Source organism: Panicum virgatum, chromosome 9N (genome assembly GCF_016808335.1).
Source record: "Panicum virgatum strain AP13 chromosome 9N, P.virgatum_v5, whole genome shotgun sequence".
Classification (NCBI taxonomy): domain Eukaryota; kingdom Viridiplantae; phylum Streptophyta; class Magnoliopsida; order Poales; family Poaceae; genus Panicum; species Panicum virgatum.
Genome location: NC_053153.1, coordinates 34,750,415 through 34,771,575, shown reverse-complemented (window position 1 = coordinate 34,771,575; position 21,161 = coordinate 34,750,415). Strand labels below are relative to the sequence as shown.

The following is a 21,161-nucleotide window of genomic DNA, read 5'->3' as shown; positions in this document are numbered from 1 at the left end:
CACAACTGGTGCGGAAAGTGACACCGCCCCACCGCGAGCGAGCCCCGCCGCCGTCTCGCTGAAGCCGCCCTACCAGCACCGCCTCGCCCCCGCCGCGTCCACCACCGGCCAGCCAGCGCTGCCCCACCGCAGATCTGTGCCCGGCCACCGCGGCCGCAAGGGAGCTCGGCCAGAATGCCACAGGCGCGGGAGCGGGGCACCTCGGCCTGGCCGTCGCGGGCGCCGGCTTTGGGGAGCTCGGCCCTGGCCTCGCGATCGCCCGGCCACCCACTCGCCCACCGCGAGGGACCTCAGCAAAAAAAGAGAAAAAGGAAAGGGAAAGAAGAAAAAAGATAGAAACAAAAAAAGCAAAAAAAGAGCAAGAATAAATAATAAATGAAAGAAGAAAGAAAAAAGAAAAAGAAAAAGGAAAGAAAGAAAAAGAAAAAAAGAAAAAAGAAAAAAGAAGGAAAGAAAGAAAAATTAGCGGCAGCGATCTCCTGCGAGGGACCGCTATCGCATTGTGGGCCGTGGCCCACATAGGACATAGGGTGTGCGTGCGTAGCTTCCACACCGTGCGGTGTGGATGATTTGCGGAGACCTCGGCCCCGGTCGACCACCGCCGAGCGAGTGAAGTGCGGCTGGCACTCAAAAGAGTTTTTTTACGTGTATATCATTACAAAAATTATTGGTTATCTACCATTAAAAAGTTCGGAGACACCTATATACCATCACACTAATTTCCTTTTACATGTGTACATTCCGTCCATCTACCGTTAGAATTTAACGGATTTGCAGTCCTGACAAGTAGAACCCACCTAGGAAATTATCCATGGTGCCCTTGATTCCATTTGCCCCCCTATTCTCCCTCGTGCACTCACCTCCCGTCGACACTACTGCCCATCGAACTGACCACCGTCGCCCTCCCTACCTCCCTCCCTCCGCCCCTCTTCTGCGTGCGCCAGGCCAGCCCGCGCCTCAAGCCGCCGCATCCCAGCCCGGATCTGCAGAGCTGCCCGAACCCCCTGCAAGACCACCCTACCTACTTCTGATGTCAAGTAAGCAGTAATCTGAATCGAAATATCCCCTTGCGTGCTCTGTTTTTTTATTCTTGTGCCAATTTCGGTTCCAGTTTCCATCGGCTTGCTCAACTGTGTTGTTGTTCCGATCCCGCAGGCAGTACTTCGTGAACCCGGACGACACGGTGGCGAAGAAGATCGTGGCGCACAAGAGCAGCGCGCAGGGGACGCACTTCCAGTGCGCCTGCCCGCGGCGGCGCGTCTATTTCCAGCCGGGCGAGGTGATAGCAGCGGGCTCTGCCGGGCCTCAACACGGTCATCCGCGAGCTCGTCTGCAGCCTCCATGACATGTACGGCGTCACCAGCGTGCTGGGCATCGAGGGCAGGCAGGACACGAGCAAGACCGTGGACAGCATCCAGGACCGTCGCGCGGCGCCCACGTCCGCCCCTACCGCTACCGCAGCCACAGAGGCTGGCGCGTGCGCGAGCTGGAGCTGGCCGCGCACCCACAGGCCCCACCCCTCTCGCCGCGCGCCGCCACTGGCGCCCGCGGTCGCCTTCGGATCCGGACCCTCCATGAGTGGCGTGAGCGCCTCCCCCGCCCCTCCGACCACGCGCAGCGCTGCCACCACCTCGGCCGCGTTGGACGCAGACCGCCGCCGCGGCAAGGCCAGGTCGCGGTCGGAGCAGGGCCAGCTGCACGGCCGGGCCAGGCCACGGGCAGAGAGCAGGCCAGGGCGGTCAGGCAGCCGCGCGAGGCCAGGCCAGGGGCAGGTAGCTCCCAGTATAAATTAGAAAGTATAAATTAGAAGGGTAGGTACATCTTTATCCACCTCCGTTAGGTTCTGTTAGAGTCGTTCTGTCAAAAATGGTACATAGGTAAAAGAACATTCTCGCGATGATAAACACGTGTCTCTAAATTTTTTAGTAGTATGCACATAATCAACAACTTTCATAATGATATATACGTAAAAGACTCCACTCAAAACCTCCGTCGTGCTCAATGACCAAATAACAATTGTAGACCTGTGAAGTCACTAGTCATCAATTTAGAAAATATCATTGCTGTCGTCATCCTCAATTTAGAAAATATCATGGACAGCAGTATCAGCATCCTTCAGCGGCCGCGGCTGTAACAAGCAGCAACTGACTGACAGGCATGGATAAAGGAATTTCCAGCACTAATGGTTGTTTTTCCATTTTAGATGAAATCTCACCATGCCAATGTTCGGACTTAATTCTGAATAAAGAGAACCTTGCACCGTGCGGATTACAAGTAAATCTGCATCAGCTGGATAGTCTACTTGTGGGCTGGTTCAAATTCTGAATAAAAGTTTATGCATGGACTAATTCTCTAAGCTAAGCATAGGTCACGGCCAAAATTTTCTGCATATTACTTAATCCAAACTGAACCAAAATTAGCTCCAAAACAGGGAATTAATTTTTAAATCTAATCCTAAGTTACCACCACTGCATTTATTTATTATTTGAACTATTATTTGTTTGTGGCATTCACGTAAGGCTGAAATGCATTTATTTTATTTATGCTACAATGTGTATCTATAGACAAGTGCAACTATTATTTATTTGTGAGCATCAATTTCAGTCATGGGCATAGAACATCCATCCAAATTCAGTGGCACAAGCGTAAACAAAGTTTTGCATGCTGCTCAACCCTGAGGCTTTTTATGCTGTGCTTTGACACCGTTAATGAGAAATATGGGCCGCGTTTGGTACAAGTCAAATCAAGATTACACAAAAAGATGAATGCCCGCATGGAGTAATAAATGAAATCTATTTACAAAATCTTTTTAGGGATGAGTGTAACTTTCCGAGATGAATCTAATGACGGTAATTAATCGATGATTTGCTACAGTGATGCTACAGTAACCATCCTCGAATCACGCGGTCAAAGGCCTCATTAGATTCGTCTCGCGATTTACACAGGGGTTGTAGAGGTGGTTTTGTAATTAGACTTCATTTGATACTCTAAATTAGCGGTCAAAAGCGTGCTACAGTAATTTCATGAAAAAAACCAAACACGGCCATGGACGAAATGGCACCTGTGCAAAGAAAGTTTGGGCCAGTGGCTCACGCGCAACAACAAACTTTTCAGTGGCTTGTGTACAATTTCGATATTTTCTAGTGGCATGTACGTAAAGGTCTCCTTAGGTTTCTGGCGCCATCATCAAGTGAGCAAGACAAACACCTGAGCTCTGTCATGTACCTGAAGCACACCCAGAACTCACATCTTAGAAGCTATGATTTTTTTTCCATACCAAGAAAATCAATGATGAAGACTACAACCTTTGGAATTGATAGCATGCTCTATGGACGCTTCCCCTGGTATTTGTTGACAGTCAAAATTGGCATCAATCGGTCTGACCAAGCGGTCTGACCGGTCTGGTGCTATAGCCTGCCCGGCAGGGGACCGACCGGTCTGACCGGTCTAGAAGGAGTCCGAATCAATTAAGGAGTTTTTGTAGATTTAGATCTGTAATAGAGATTCCTTGCGGGATAAGTCCACCCACCCTATAAATATAAAGGGTCACGGCCGATTGATGAAATCAAATCGATCAAAATACAAAACAATTACTATTTTTTATTCTCTTTACCTTTTCTCCAAACCCTAGCTTTTCCAACCCTCGTCTGTTGTTCTTCCTTCGTCTCCGCGATGTTTGAAGGCGTTCTAGGTGGTCTGCCGATTCTAGAACAACCCTACATGCGCCTGTCCTAACGGGGTCCCTCTCAGGCTAGTATTCGTCGGCCATTGCCGATTTCACCCGGTGACCGGTCTGACCGGTCCCTTAGACCGGTCTGACCGCTCCACGCAGGAGGAGCTGCATCGAGCTCTTTGTTGGCGCCTACCAACGTCACCAGCGATGACGCCCGCAGACGTCAATTTGGGGTGGCAGTATTTCATGAACCACGAATGAATCCGCAAGCGCACGGAATACCGTTGTAGCATTTTACCCGGGAGTATATCGGGGTGTCATTTATATTTCCGCAGGGAAGGCGGTGAGTGAGAGAATATATAGATTAGTGGTTGAACTCTATCTAGATTGGATATTCTCATGCATAAACAGGGGTAAGATAATAACATGGTAGGAGGTAGTGTGACACACACACACACACAAACTACCCTCTCGAATAAATAAAAGAAAGATAAAAGAAAGATAAAAGATGCTTTAGGCCGGGAGCAAGGTAAAAGTCAGAGCTCGAGTCAGCTGTGCTAGGCTAGTTATATCTACACTTTCTCACTGGTTAGCTCGTCAGAGATTAAACTACACAACAGGGAGATCGCTATCGAAGCGACGGGAGGAGCCCGTACACCCCGGCGACTTTATGTACCTCCTACCCCCCATACCGAACGTGGAGGATTACTAAAAAGCTCGGACAGGGCTGTCACCACCTGCCAGCTACCTCTACAAACCGTGGGTATAGTTGACATCCAGCAACACTTAGCTAATCTAGACACCATGTCTACACTACTAAGGGATACTCTAGTGTCCCGCGCGGAGCCCCCACCCTCCGGATGGACAGACATCACACTAGAGCAATCATACGAATACTGGAGCAGTTGATAGAGTTCTAAGAACAAAAGACTAACCATCTCCAGCACAGGGCGATCATACAATGCAAGCATAGAATGATAACGCAACCATGACAAGAAGCATATACTCGATAACTCAGAATATACTTCAAGCAGATATCGGTAACCATAGTCTAATTCTATTACAAACGACCGAATATTACAAGAGAGAGCTAGAGATGAACCCAAACCAGACTCTCGAGCAACACCGACGACTCGATGACTCCTAGACTTCTCCTAAACTTCACTAAGCCTAAAGACTATGCAAGGAGGAACTTGAGAGGTGAGTGAAGTGAGATATGTGTGTGTTCTCATTCTCTACCCCCCCTTGTATTTATAGCAGGGAGCCACGGGGTTTCTGCAGCTAATCCTCCACAAACCAACGTAGGGGACCAATGCCATGCTGCCACGTAGCAAGCTTAAGACGGTGGGGCCCACGGGCTGGTCGGCCGACCAAGGGGTCGACCGGCCTGCCAGTGGCGCCAACCGCCCCTAACTGCTGGGGGTTGGGCTTGTCTGGGCCTGGCCTGGTCTGAACACCGAGGTAGAGCTTGTCTTGAGTGATCTTGCTTCGGTTCTTGGGCTACACTTGGTCCATTTGAGCCTGAATCGATACTCTGATATTTTCTGTGTTTTTCTGTTGGGCCAAAGTGTGCTTGCAACCTGCATATTAGCTCAAAAGCACAACTTGTATATTCTAGAAGGTAAAGTGTGGTTTAGGGACTTTATTGGATAAGGATGCGTGTAAGAAATGCAAACTCTCATGATTTTCTGATCAAGTTGACGCTTGGAAATGATCGTTAGTGAGCGTCAACACTCTTCCTCGCGCCGCATGGTCTAGTGCGTTCGTGTGTTGATCCGTAAAAGACGTCAACATACTTTTTGGCAACTCCGCTGCAGACGAAAGATCTTGGTTGACAAAACCGATCTAATCTACCCCGAAGAAGATGGGCTCTACTACCGAAATCGACCCGGACAACATCATCCCTACAACGTACAAGCATCTTCCAGAGGAAGTTCATCTACTGCTGGAGGAGCGCAAGAAGAAGCGCGATGAAGAAGATCTACTAGCAGCGCTTTGTAGCTTCAAGGTCGATCGACGAGGCAAAGTCACCAAGATCAAGGAGATAGACTTCGCTTCTACCTCCACAGATGCATTTACTAAGGTAACACCTGCTGTGAGTGCTCCATCTTCTGATGTTACTATGGAACAAATTTAGAAATTGCTAGCTGAGCGTGATGTTTATTAGGTTAATTGGCTTAGCTCTAAGGAAAGAGAATCGGCTGGTAAGAAACCAGAAACAGCCGATGAACATCCATCTGTTTCTACTTCTGAATTTTATGTTCCTCAACCATCAGTAGCATCTCCTACGAGTCAATCTCAATATGGGATGCCGATGAATTCTTTCAGTGGTCAAACTGTGACACCCACGTACACTGACCCCATTATGAGTATTCCTTGTTCGGCCAACATTAGCCGAACAAACGAGATTGTTTCGTACATACCACCAGAACCTCCCAGGAACTCAGTACCACACATCGATCCAACCTCCGACGAGATGTTCGACCGATATGTGCAACGTTGGCAAAACCGGTAGAGACCGGTCAGACCGGTATACCAGTCCGATCAGACCGGTTTCCTCTACCGGTCCGACCGGTCCATCCGGTCATCCTGTTCCAAACCAGTGTGATGTTTCTACATCCACACAACCAAATTCCTCGAGTAATTTTGACAAAGCGCTTGCTGATTATAAGAATGATTTGGCTAATTTGCTCAGAGAAAGTTTTGGAGTGGATGTTAGAAGCAAAACTCACACATATTAAAAGTCGTATCCTACTTCGTTTGATTCAGTTGCATATCCTGCTGGTTTTAGGTTACCTAAATTTGTTAAATTCAGTGGGGAAGATACTAGGAGTACTTTTGAGCATATTAGTCAGTATCTTGCCCAATTAGGAGAAGCTGGTTCAATAAATGAGTTGAAAGTGCGCTTGTTTTTTTATCTTTAACTGAAACTGCTTTCTCTTGGTTTTCTTCTTTGGCACCTAATTCTATTGGCTCATAGGAACAATTAGAGCAGAAGTTACATGAGCACTTTTTCTGTGGGCATGATGAGCTTAAGTTGTCTCACTTGACATTAGTTAGACAATCACGTAATGAATCCGTCAATGATTATATAAGATGATTCTGTGATACAAAAAACTGATGCTTCAATGTGAATATCGCAGAAAAGGATTTAGCTGATTTGGCTTTTAATGGCTTGCACTCTCATATTAAAGAAAGATTAGAGGGCTGTGATTTCTTTACTGTTACTCAGGTGCAACAAAGAGCTTTGGCTATAAAAAGCCGAAGAAAAGAGTCTCAAGAATCCCATAGACATCATCGTTCTAGTGTGCATGCTCTAGATTGTACTTTAGATTGTTTGGATGATGAGTCTAATGATGTATACGCTGCTGAGTTTGCTTGGCCATCTCAAGCCAAATCGTTTACTTGTTCTGCTATTAAGCCGATTCACAAAAATCGGCAAGATGAAAAATTTACTTTTGATGTATCCAAGTGCGAAAGAATATTTGATGAGTTGTATAGGCTTGGATACATCAAGATGTCACATACTGTACCGCCGCTTGAAGAGTTGAAGCGGCGAGCATATTGCAAGCTCCATAATACATTTTCACATGCTACTAATGATTGCAATATATTACATAGACAGATTTAATCGGTCAATAATGAAGGACGATTGGTTATTCCTACTATGCAGGTTGATCAGAATTCTTTCCCAGTACATATGTTGGAATTAAACAATCATAAAGTGCTAGTTCGGCCGAGCCAAGCCGAATCGACAAAAGGAAAGAATGTAGTTATTGGTGATGAAAGACCTGAAAAGAAACTGACATTTAAGACCCCTCAAGGCGCAAAAACACTTGGGGGCAAGACAAGAAGAAGAAGGCCGACAACAAGTCGACCGGTCTGACCGGCCACAGCGGCGGTCTGACCGGTGCGCCCAGTAAATCTGGGAACTCCTCCAAAATCAAGACACGACCAAGTTTTAAGGAATTCTTGGCCAAATATGAGAAGGAAGGGAGTGCTCAGAGACAGAAGGGGCGATCAAACGAAGTCAAGGGTACAGAATCATCATTGAAACATCAAGAGCAATCGAGTCAAGGTAACTATACTTCATCTAGTGGACTGATTGTTCCATGGTATTGCTGGTATCCTTACTTTTATACACCCATGGATTATAGTAGGATGCATATGCAATCATATTACATTCAGTATCCTCCTATATATCCAAATCATGCATTGCCACAAAGACCGATTGTTGCTAGCAATAATCTGGTCCAACAAGATGTTGATTGCAGCAAGTAGAATGAGAAGAGCAAGAAGCAAGACTCTAAGTATTTACAGCCGAGGTGGTGCCCCTCAGATTTGTCTCATACTCAGAAGCGAAGGCTGCAACGTATGCGCAAGTAGGAGGCAATGGAACAACAAGTAGAGGCTGAGCCAAAGATGTCAATAATCATGAAGAAGGTATGGCAGCCGAAACAAGTTGTTTCAGCATTGTCTTGATTAAAGCAAGACATGGTTGATAATTGTTTATCGCCCTTAGCACAAAAAATGGCCGATGTAATGATAATCATCGCCCTTAGACAATTTCGGCTCAGAAGAATATTTTTTTGGCAAGCAAGCTGTAAGGATCACCGGGGTGTCCGACCCTAGAGGGGGAGGGGGTGAATAGGGTCGCTAATCGCTTTTTAACCTAGGGCTAAAATTACTTGCATAAGATAAACCTAACACGTCCTATACATGCTAGTTATGACTAAGGTTTATCTATGCTACTCTCTACTTACCCCTAAAAGACTTGCAACCTAGCCAATCCTAATCAAACTAACTAGGAAAGTAAAGGTACGCAAGATAGAGTAAATGCGGAAACGTAATGTGGTAAGTAAAGAGGTAAGTGCAAGAGGGATGCAAACTCCCGAGTAGACACGGTCATGTAACGTGGTTCGGCACAAACGCCTACGTCCACGGGACACCGAGGCTCTTCCGATCACCGTCTTGCACTACGCCACCAAGGCGATGCCGGCAAGAAAAGGCAAGTGCCCCTAAGACACCGAGTCTCGTGCACCGCCACCGTCTCTCTCGGTCACCTGGCCGTAATCCACTACGGAGCTTCTCCACCAAGGAGGGGGCCTCCTCTTCCCCCGCACAAAGTGTCGTTGCCACTCCACACCAAGACGGAGGGTCACACGACGGACCACAAGTTGCTTGCCACAGCAAGACTTCTCTCAAGGGAGCTCTCGCAAGAACTAATCCCTATTACAAGCACTAAGCACTCTCACAAGTGTGCTTAAGCCTATATGATATACAAGAAAGCTCTATGGTGGTTGGAGATGTTTTTGGGTGTGTGTGGGATGTCCAGCAACTCCAGCACTCTTCAAATGGCCGGGGTGAGGTGTATATATAGGCCACCAAGTCTTGTAGCCATTGCTCCAACGGTCAGCTGATAATCTGCATACCATCGGAAGAACCGATGCCTCTGGCTGATGTAGCGTCGGTTCTTCCGGTCACTCATAACCCGAAGTAGCTGTTGAACTCCTGACAGCTGACGCAGTGATCACCGGTTGAACCGATGCTTTGTACCGATGCATCACCGGTTCATCCGGTGCTTAAGAATCTTCTCCTGGGCGCTGACGTCATTGCACCGACGCAATACTCCGATGCACCGTCGGTTGAACCGGTGCTGAAGAATCTTCTCCTGGGCTCTTGACATCATCTCTGGAACATAGGACGCCCAATGCACCGATGCCCCTTTTTGACCCGTCGGTTCATCCGGTGCCCATAAGCTGACTTGGCTTTGATTTCTTCCTGCACCAAACATCATAGCGTCGGTTCTTCCGACAAGCGTCGGATGCACCAATGCTTAGGCATCGGTTCTTCGGGCCTTGCTATGCCTATCTTATCTTTCTCTTTGTCATCACTTGAACCTAAAAGCCTGAGAATGGTCATCTTAACAATCATATTAGTCCAAGTGTTGTGTTGTCATTCGATTACTAAAATCACTCGAAATGGCATAAATGGTGCCATGTTCGTTTCACAAGCTTTACCAAAAAATAGGGGGGCATATGTTGATAGCCAAAACTGGCATCAACTGGTCTGACCAAGCGGTCTGACCGGTCTGGTGCTATAGCCTGCTCGGCAGGTCCTACCCGGTCTGACCGGTCTAGGAGGAGTTCGAATCAATTAAGGAGTTTTTGTAGATTTAGATGTGTAATAGGGATTCCTTGCGGTATAAGCCCACCCAACCTATAAATATAAAGGGTCACGGCCGATTGAGAAGATCCAATCGATCAAAATACAAAACAATTACTACTTTTTATCCTCTTTACCTTTTCTCCAAACCCTAGCTTTTCCAACCCTCATCTGTTGTTCTTCCTTGGTCTCCGCGATGTTTGAAGGCGTTCTACGTGGGCTGCCTGTCGGTGCCCTGACCCGGTGGTCCGGCACCAACTAGTAACGTGTTGCGTGATCCCTCACCCTGGATGGTTGATGCAAGTGGCAACACAGGAACACACGGGTTTATCCTGGTTCCGGCCGCGGAGCCGTACATCCAGCAAAGGGGTGTGCGAGTGCATTGTACTATCTTGCACCGGGGGAGCCTGTAGTAGGGGGTACAAGTGAGGTGAGAGAGGGAGGGAAGCACCCAAGTCTCTGTTAGAGGAGGAATTGATTGAGGCAAGTGCCAATATCGGAGCTCAAGAGAGCATGTGTGCGTGCTGCGAGTCGCATTGAGTGTGTGTGTGTCCTGAGCGGATGAGATGAGATGAGCCCGCCTCCCCCATTTATAGACACAAGGAGGGGCGGTGTACATGTACGGGAGGGGGAAGAAGTCATCGTCTTCTCCCCGAATCGGGGGTGCACAGTGGATGTCTATTGTAGGAAGTACACTGTGGGGTACTAGAGATCATGGCGCCGGGTGTGCGGCTGTCCTGGGCGGCATCCTTGGCCTTGCGGAGATCGCGCCAGCGTCCTTGTGGCTCCTGTAGGCGTCGTGGCGGTTGCTGTGGAGGGTACCGTCCTCTGTGCTCAACGTGGTGGGACGCCGAGGGTCTTGCTCTGGTCAAGGCCCAGGCCGCGTTCGAGAATCGTGCTCATGCTAGTCGAGGGTTTCGTAGGGGAAAAAGTATGAGGAAAGTACAGGGAGTTGGCAGCACATTGTTGAGAATAGTGCCGGGCACGTCTTGCACAGGGCGTCGCAAGTTCCTACAGTGCTGCTGCAGCGCTGGGGATGGTGGAGCAGTGACCGGAGTTGGCGGACGGGACTCTGGGCGCTGTTGCTGGGCGGAATGGCGGCCTGATGCCATCTGACCCGGATGCTGCAGCGGAGTTGCTGGCATTTAATGCCTCCGTACGGCGGGCCAGTGAGCGGATGGGCCGTTTGTCCTTATTGTCGAGGGGACTCAATCCTCTCTCTCGAGGGTAGGCTCGCTACCCTCGAGCGAGGTGGAGATGCGGGGCGCCTTCGAGGGTCTCGGCGGGGAGCCCTCGAGCGAGGCGGAGATTGCTCCGCAAGTTCGAGGGGGATTCGGATGGGCCGTGCTGCGAAGCTGAGCCGTGGGCCGCGAGTTGGGCTTCTTTGAGTCCTTTCCTTTCCTTCGGATTGGAAGGAGACTGTTGGCCTTCATGGGCCTGATTGCCTAACACATGCTTTGCGTTTTGAGAGCGATTTAGTCCCCTGATTAGGGTGCCCCTAATCATGGTACCCGACACTACCGATCCTAGAACAACCCTACGTGCGCCTGCCCTGACGGGGTCCCTCCCGGGCTAGCGTTCGTCGGTCGTTGCCGATTTCACCCAGTGACCGGTCTGACCGCTCCACGCAGGAGAAGTTGCATCGAGCTCTTCCTCGCGCCGCACGATCTAGTGCGTTCGTGTGTTGATCTGTAAAATGCGTCAACAGTATTCTGACGTATACAATAGAAATCCAAACATCTAACAAAATAAGCAACATCACAAATATATAAGAGAACCAGCTTAAAAAATTTAGCAATAAAAGTGGAGAAGACATATAATTTTGTTGATGCCTGGCCTGTCAATTCCATACACGGTGGGTGCTACGAAACAGTCACTTTTTGTGGATGACTGATACCGATAATGTCAAACAGTGGAGCAACCTTTTGTAATAATTTCACAATGTCACAACTTGCTTTCTCGATGTCAGAGGGAAGCGGGAAAAGAGGATTTCCAGTGCATTCATGTATTACTTTTCTCAGTGCTACATTATAAGACCAATTGTAATGAGAAACTGATATACATAAACAAATGATGCTTAAGAAATACTCCCTCCAGTCCAGTTTAAAAGGCATATAATGGTTTTGCATTTGGGCAAGTTTATAAGGCGACCTTATATTTTCTAGATAGTTTTTATGCTGTTAATTAATATGGCTTGGAAGACTATTGGTTCACTGTGTTGCATGCGAGGCTGTTATTGGTTCACATATTACAGATGAAGTAATTCCAACATCTTTCTTCTCCTTGATATAATGAAAGGTGTTCGAGAAAAAAGGTAATTCCTATTAGAGTAAAAGCGAATGAATCGATTGATCTCTGTTGAACGATATCTGTACAATATATACAAGCCCAAAGGGGTGTCTATTGGTGAAGAGGTGTCTCTACGGTGAAACTACGGTGTTTCTACGGGGGAACCGTGTTCCCACGGGGAACCGTCATTAGCGGTTGCTAATGTTGGTCTTATCTAATTGATCACCTAATCTAACTAATCCTAACAATTCCTACGTCCACACTAATCTCACTGGATATGCATTATGCTCCCGTTGGGATCAACCTCCAAAAAACATCAAGTATTTATTTTATCTTCTTTTACTGCAATCCCCACTGCCAGTTGCCACCGCAGTCATCCCCCTTCCCTTTTTACTGCCACCGGGTAAAAGACCCTAGCGTCTCGACGTTGCCTTAGTTGGTACTTTTGACTAACTTTGCGCGCGAGTCCAGTGATGAAGACGACGGGGAAGACTGTTGGTCAGGTCAGTGGGATGAACTCTGGTTCTGTCCGAGAGAGCTGTGGTGGGAATACCTCTGGATCTGTCCGGGTGAGCTGCGGTGGGATCACCTCTGCATCTGTCCGGGTTAGACTTCTATCTCCTTTTTTTTTCTGTTGTTGCTTTCGTGAGCTAGGCACATGCATGTTTGTCACATTCCACGGCTAGGTGACTGATTGACCTTAATCAAGCGGAACCTAATCCACCCAGATCTTGCTAGACTTCATACTGATGAACCATTGATTTGTAGCTTTTGGATAAGTAATGATTTGATCTTTTATATTAATTATATTAGTACTTTTGGATAAATAATGATCTACTTCACAATTGTAGTATTTCTGTGCGTACTTAATACGTGAACACTATCATTCACCGCCGAACTCACAAAAATAATGGCAATGCTACCAGTTGAGGGATTGGTATATGGGGACTGCATTATGTGATTTCCACATTCATGTGACAAATGAAGAATTCCTTTTCTAAGAGGGCGGAGTCTTGTGATAGGCTATATTAATGAAATATTTCTTATACCCTGGAGGATAGATCACTGATGCAAAAAGATGACTTAGATAATATCTTTAAAACAATATTCACTGCAGGAAATACCTTCATTAGTACCGAGCGCATGCAGGCAGCCCATTTAGTACCGGTCGCAGCGTCCAGTACTAAACTAAATAGTTAGTCTCTTTGAAAAAATAGATCCAGATTAATGCGCGTGTGCCGGGGTTCGAACTCGTGACCTATGGTCTCGCATGTAGTATTCTCTACCATCCCACTCACACAACACATATGAGTGCATTGAAGATGTTATCCTTTTGAAGTAACCAGGATGGTCCATTTAGTACCGGGCCATAACACCACCCGGTACTAAATGTCACAATTTAGTACCGGGTGGTGTTATGGCCTGGTACTAAATGGTTGGGTGGGCCGGGAGCTATTTAGTACCGGGTCATAACACCAACCGGTACTAAATGATGGCATTTAATATTGGGTGGTGTTATGAACCGGTACTAAATAGCTCCGGGAGGCACTGTGCTATAGAACCGGTACTAAATTGGTATTAGTACCGGGTTTAAAACAACCGGTACTAAATGGAGATGGAATGAATGACTCTTTTTCTATTAGTGATTAGAGGAGGCGCATGTTCACATTAGTTTTCATTAAAAAAATTTGTCATCAAAGCCTCACACCATGTGATTTTGTGCTCTTTTGTCAAATGCAGGTGAGATGGATAAGTTGAAAACACGGTGAAGCATTTGCAGGAAATCCCCTAGCACTTCTATATGCAGGGACTTGTTCTGCCGATGCTTCTACTATTCTGTACTGAGCAAAACTGCTAAGAAGGGTAAATAAAATCTTGGTATAGTCATGCGTTCCTACCGAAGTGGCGATATACGATGTCTGGCCTGTGTTTGATGCATCCCTTTGACCTTTGTGGTGTTACTTGAGACATGTCCACTAAAATAACAATTGAAAGATGCTCTCTACTTTTGGCATTACTGTTGGAGAAGTTCGGGACCCTTTAATAATGATTAGTAGTTTAGCACTCCATCTATCCGTTCTTAATTGTAGGTCACTTTGGCCTTTCAAGATATGTTGTTATTGCCATGTATCTAGACATAGCGTATCTTTAGATAAATGAATGTACCTTAGAAAAGCAAAAACGATCTACAATTTGGAGCGGAAAGAATACTATATAATGCTTATATGCTCAATGTGGCGTTTCCATGTTGATCCTGTTCTGATATGCATGGTGGAGCTTACTCTGTGTTCTGCGTAGTATAACCAGGCCACGAATTTAGCAGGGATGTCAGATGTGCATGCTCGAAATTGGTTCTCTTTGTTATTTGGGGTGGTACCAGCATTTCTCCTGACACCTGGAGTATGTTTGATCACAACACATATAACATCTCTATGGAAAGACACAGTTAGTACTATATATATAGAAGAGCTGGCAACTGACCTTCGGAGTTCTTTTTAGAGTTGACAATGCCCTTGTGAGGTTTTATGAATTTATCGTCATGCCCAGACATGGATGGCGAAATACATGTTTGACATGTTGGAGATGTCCTTGTATATGCTCTGTTGTGGACTATATGTGGATGGCTAATCAGCAGATCAGTGGCAATCAGATCAGAAATGCCGTGATTTTGCTGTCATAGCCTCTCGCACTCTAGAACTTTTAGAACCCCGTCCCTCCTCTCATCATATGTCACCCTTGCTGAATAAATGCAATCATTGTTATAAAGTGCTTGAAAGGTACTATTCCCTCTTATGTTTTAAGAAGATTAAAACGCAATTAAGAAACGTGTTTTAGCACTACCGCTTGTCCTCTCTTTCTCCATTCCAGGGATTCAATTGTAATTGAGCGATCAAAATTGGACTATTTTTGTCTACCGAACGACAGCACTTGGGACGGAAATCCTCCCACTTAAAGGCATCAGGACTGACAAAGTCATTGGCGCTTCAAACTGCATGGTGTGGCTGGCTCTGGCTCAGCCTTGTCGAATTCACAGGAAGAGTCCCACGGGTTTGAATTTGGAAAGTACTTCCCCGCGTCGCTCCCCACGCGGGGTGACACGGGCGGCTCCCAGACCCGCCGCCGCTTCCCCATCCTCACCTCCTCTCTGCCGCGCCACCGCCGGAGCTGGCCGCCGGCATGGCCGTCCGGCCGGCCGGGATGGTGGCGGTGGGGCTCTCCTTCGTCCCTGTTACGGTGGCATGAGCTTCAGCGGCCGGCAGCCCATCCTTCGCACGACCGGCATGGAGCTCGTCGGAGATGGCTGCCGCTGCTTCGGCGGCGGCGGCCGGTGCCCATGCTGGCGTAGGCTCTGCGGGCGCGGGGAGGCGGGGTGGCCTTCTCTCCGTGTGTGCCCTTCCTCCTCCCTTGGCTGCGCTTGGCCGGGGTGACCGGTCTGGGTCTCGGGCGTCCAGATCTGGTGGCCGGGACGCCGGATCCGGGCCCTGGGCGGCCGGATCTCCCTTGGCCGGCGGTGGTGGTTGCGGGGGTGGCCAGCGGTGGCTGAGGCGCTGGGGGTGGTGCTTTTCTCTGCTGCTCCTCCCCTCACGGCCGTGGTGCTGGGGCCATGGCCGGTTCTCCTCGGAGGCTGGCTGTGGCCCGGGCGGCTCTGCTGACGTCGGTCAGGTTGGAGGCGGTGGCGACGGCAAGGGGGTGCCGGGCTCATGAACTTACATCCTGAGTCGGTGGGCCAGGGCATGGGGCGGCGCCTGTGCGGTAGCGCCCGAGGTGGTGGAGCACGCAACTGACGGTGGCTGGCGGCTTCGGTAGCCTCAACGGCGGGTGCTTCAGTTAGCGCCGGCAGCCGGCAATGGCTTCGGCGTGCGGCAGGTGGACACACGCGGCAGAGTGAGGCCGGTTCTTCGGCAAGGCGTTTGGTCGGCGGGGGCGGCTAACGCAGCTTCTCGGCTGTGGTGCGCAGCTGGCGCGTCGATGCACCTCTGGCGGGACTTCTGCAGGAAGATTGGCAGCGGCGACGGTGGCGTCTTTCCGGGTTTCGGTAGCTTGGCCGGCGACTTTGCTGAGGGACCTTGGGCGAAAGCCTAGCGGCAACGACGCCTGCGGGTGTCATTTCCCTGTTGAGGGCGTCGCGCCTCTAGCATTTCCACGGGTGAAAAACCGGTCCATTCTTGGACGAGCGACGGCGGCGCATGGACGCCGTAACCTTCTTGAAGGCGTTGTTGGAAGGCGGAGCTGCTCTTGCGTCTTGCTTGAGCTGGGTAACGATGACTCGCTTGGGCCCTTGCTTCGAGAAATCGTTGCTGCCTCTTCTTAGTTGGGTTGTCGTTTGCTCTGTTATGGTTGTGTGGGTAGGCTTCGCTTTCGTGGTGGTTTCTCGCCACGTTTGGCTGCCTTGTACATAATTTGCTCTCTGCTTATCAATGAATGCTGGTAAAACGGATCTTTCGAAAAAAAAATCACATGAAGGGACAAAATCAAGTAAAACTTTACACCTCCGCTTGGACTGGAACATGAACAACCCCTTTTTTTTGGTTGATTTGATTTCGCAACTCCTCACGTCGAGATCGGCGGAGCGAAGGGAAGGGAAGGGAAACGAAACGCAACGCAACGCAGCAGGGGCCTGCCTGCCTGCAGCGGTGCAGCCAGCTGGGCCCCTCACCTCGGAAACCTGAACAGACACCTATTTAAGTGACTGACGCATGGGGCCCACCGAGCACTGGTCTTTCCCCTCCCGAGCCAAAAGCCCAAAACCCTCCCAGAATCCCATCCGGTCCCATGGCCGCGAGCCTGCGACCAAATTCATTCATCGCGCTGCGCTCATGATGGACGCCACCCGCTTGCTCAACGCCGACGACCACCACCACCACCACCAACAGATGGGCCTGGGGAAGACGAACACGCTGGTGGTGCGCGATCAGCACCCCACCATGGACAAGCAGCGGACGCCCAGTGGGGAGGGCCTGCCCCAGGCGACGGGCCGTTGGCGCTTCCGCGGCGTGTGCCGCCGCCCGACGAATTTTTCTTTTTTATATTAAAAAAAATCAAAATTTCAAAAATATATGTCCGTTTCGAAAAATTTCAAAAATATACCCTAGTCGTCCGGAGGGGGCGACAGGCCCTTAATGTAATTTTTTTCTTCAAATTTGCAAAGAGGTCCCTGGCCGGGGGTAAGGGGGCCTGTCGCCCCCCGGGCGACTGGGACCCACACACGGGCGACACGGGGGCTGTCGCCCCCCTCGGGCGACCGGCTCTGCCCCCCTATATAAGCATTCTACCCCCATTTTCTCCTCATTTGAGCCCAAAAAATTCACAAAAAATCAAAAAAAAGAGAGGGATGAGGAGAAGGGAAGCGGTGAAGCCCTGCCGGATTGTGCACTTGTGATCTGCAGAGCTTATGTATTTTTCCATTGGTTTTGTAGAGTAATTTAATTTAATTAGTGCTATAGTAGAACCAATTAAGTAGGAGTTTAATGATACTTTAGTTACGTAGTAATAAATTAGTTTAGAAAATTAGTACTACACGTTTATTATTACAATTGCAGTACTATTAGAGACGTGTTTATAAATTAATTACGATTTAGAATAGAATTTTGCATATGCAGTATAGAATTTGTGTGTCATCACATAGTTATGAATACTTATATGTTGTAGTTGAAATCAATACTTAGTTTTTACGGATTATTGGATAAGGTAGTGAAGTAAAGAGTATAACTCGATAAGTATTCTGTGATATACAGATATATCGAGCAAGATGCAGTTTCAAGTATTTTTTGGTGACTACAATGTTTTGTATGGGCCAAATGGAGTAGACTTTTTTGACTTTAAGTGCACATCTAGCGCCATAGATAAACCTCTGGAGAGGAGTTTTGGTTCCATATATAAGTGGTTGCAGCGTGTGTTCCGTGTTGATTCGGAGACACATGTGATGACCGTCCAGTCTTTTGTTAATTGGGAGGTAGAAAGTGATTTATGGGAATTGATGATGATACACAGCACTGATGACTGGCAGAAGTACATGCAAGCAGCTCTAGAGCGTGGGTGACCTCTGGCCATTATTGTTCAAACCCGGGAGAAGACACAAAATGAAATCCAACATGGTGCAGATCAAGCAACTCCGAGTATTCGAAGAGAGACCAACTATGTTGAGCAAGATGAGTCAGAAGAGATAGAGAACCAAAACATCGGACCACAGTGCCTTGCTGATGAGGGAGAGAGGATACATAGCATTGTGGACGAGATGGAGGCAAAAGACCAAACCGCAATGGATATGGAAGAATATGAGGGCTCATCTGATGACGAGCAGTACTCATTGCCAAAAGAGTGGAAGGAGCATGATTTTGGCAATCATATCGCAGAAGACTTACGAAATCAGGAGTGGGAGTACAGAGGGTATGAGGTAGTGCAACATATCCAAACATTGAAGCCGTAAAAGATGCTGTGAGACTGTGGGCAATATCATTGAAACGAGAATTTAGAGTCGTAAAGTCTGGCAGTAAAGAATATGAGGTGAAGTGTGTGAATGATGGATGTCCATGCCGAATACATGCATTCAAGAGAAAATGGAAGTCGAACTGGAAATGTTCCATTGTGACAGAGCACACTTGTTTGCTGTCAGAAGTTCTTCCCTCGCATCGCAATATATCATGCGACTTTGTTGCAAAGCAAATATATGAGTTGATTATGGACAACCTAAATTATGAGAAAAAATGATTGTTCGACACATTGAGCAGACTTACCAGTACACCATTAGTTATTTGAAGGCATGGCGGGCTAAACAAAGGGTGTTCGAGATGCGGTTCGGCACATACGAGGCATCATATGATAGCCTACCTCGTATGTTATCCTAGGTTGCTGTTAGAAATACTGAAAGCTTTTATGACACATACCTCGTACCAGCCGTGACTAGGGGGCAAAGCATTCTGCACCGAGTCTTCTTTTGCCTAGGTGCCTGTGTTAGGGCATTTCAGTGATGTCTTTCGGTGATCTGCATTGATGGCACATTTCTGACTGGAAGGTATAAATGTCAGATACTCACCGCAATCGGGGTAGATTGCAACAACCAAATAGTTCCGCTCGCATTTGCATTTGTTGAGAATGAGAACTTAGACAGTTGGTATTGGTTCCTTGAACGAGTGAAGGTTCATGTTGTTACTGCACATCCAGATGTGTGCCTTATTAGTGATAGGCATACAGGTCTGCTACAATCAATACTGAAATTGCAACGTGGAACTACGACAACGCCTCCATTGTGGCCCGATGTCCAAAACAGGTGGTGCATTAGGCATATGGGTGCAAACTTCTATGACCACTTCAAGAACAAGGATCTTAAGAACATGTTTAAGAGGTTGTGCACCCAAAAAATCAAAAGAGAAAAATTAATGCATTATGGTAGATACTTGATCAGTTGACTGCAGAGCAAGTGAAGGTAAGGGCATCAGGAACAAGCACGAGTCAGGCTACAGAGGCTAGGGATTCAATTGAGAAGCCATTTTCACACTGGATTCGAGGTGCACCTAAGGAGAAATGCTCATTCCTTTTATGATACCAACGGAATACGGTATGGTATTCAGACAACGAACCATGCAGAGTGTTTCAATATGGTTATGCATTCTTGTCGTGCCTTTCCTCTTGTGGGAATTGTTGAGTTCATCATGTATGGGTGCATGAAGTATTTCAGAAAGCGTTACATGGCTGCAAGCATAAACATCAGCAACCCCCAAATTCAGTTTTGCACAAGAGTGACACAATATATGCAACAGAAGATTGAAAATGCCAAACTGCACCGCGTCATATCGATAGGTACAATGGAGGATAGATTTGAGGTTCAATGCAAGGATAGAACTGGTCGTGGTATCCGTAGAGATAGGATGGTACATGAGAGTTTGATTACAGTAGATGGCAAAGCCTTTTGCTACTGCATGAAGCCTAAGTTATTGCATTTGCCATGCTCGCATCTCATTGCGGCATGTGCAGAGTATGGGTTGCAGCCAGGAGTATTTGTTTCACCTTACTTCAGTAAGAAAGCAGCTGTATCCACCTGGGGACATGAGGTATACGGAATTGTAATAGTGGGACCTTTCATTCAGGATAATGAGGATATGATGTTTATTCCTGATCCAGCCACTAAGAAAGGCAAAGGCCGCCGTCAGACACGTCGTATTCGGAATGGTATGGACGAGTCCGAAGCGAGCAAGGAACAAAAGCGTTGCAGCCAATGTGGAGCATTGGGTCACAACTACAAGAAGTGTCCTCAGAATGCACTTCACGATGTTGCTGACGTCGGTCCTTCCGGAAATCCCAGAGATGGAGCACCTTCTACGTTCAGATGACCATCGGCGATAATTGCTCGTGGAAGTCACTCGGTGTCAAGATCCACCAGTGTGCAGTTTGTACCTATATACTAATCATGCGTGGAGTTTGTATTGAACATATTTGTAATATGTAGTAATTGTGCATCCAATTTGTATGGAACATATCTGTAATGTATAAATATCGTGCGTCCAGTTTGTATCGAACCTATCTGTAATATGTAGTAATCGTGCATCCAGTTTGTATCGAACCTATTTGTAATATATAAATATCGTGCGTCCAGTTTGTATGGAACATATATGTACCTATGTGTTCTCATATATTTTTGAATGTAGGTATGAAGATGGACTCCTTGCTAGACCCAGTTATCGACTCGAGCCACAGGTCTTTCTTTGCAGCAGTTGAGCACCGAACCCTAGAGGTGCTACGTCCTCGTCCACCTGGGGAGGCGATCTCTATACACCACGATTGGGTTGACAGGTATGTAATGAAATATTATTGTTTATCACTTATGTATTCGTCGGTATTCCTTTGTTTCGACAATTTTTTTTATTGTAGGTTACGTGAGTCCGGTCTACTGACTCTAGGCCGTCTTGTCGAGGGTGGGCCTGTTCAGCTCGACCGATCCCCCCTGACGGCGCTCGTTGACAGATGGAGGCCGGAGACACACACGTTCCACCTCCCGTGTGGAGAGATGACTCCTACGCTGCAGGACGTGGCCTACCAA

General features: G+C 47.7%; 2 long non-coding RNA genes across 2 annotated transcripts; both read left to right on the top strand.

The window, feature by feature from the left end:
• Window positions 1–872: 872 nt before the first annotated feature.
• Window positions 873–2,672, top strand: LOC120692531. The gene is made up of 2 exons (XR_005682664.1): window positions 873–1,037; window positions 1,156–2,672. It is a non-coding gene; the product is annotated as an uncharacterized LOC120692531 (long non-coding RNA).
• Window positions 2,673–12,160: 9,488 nt separating this feature from the next.
• On the top strand, window positions 12,161–14,373 carry LOC120693231. The gene is made up of 2 exons (XR_005682936.1): window positions 12,161–12,732; window positions 13,868–14,373. It is a non-coding gene; the product is annotated as an uncharacterized LOC120693231 (long non-coding RNA).
• The last annotated feature ends 6,788 nt before the right edge of the window (window positions 14,374–21,161 follow it).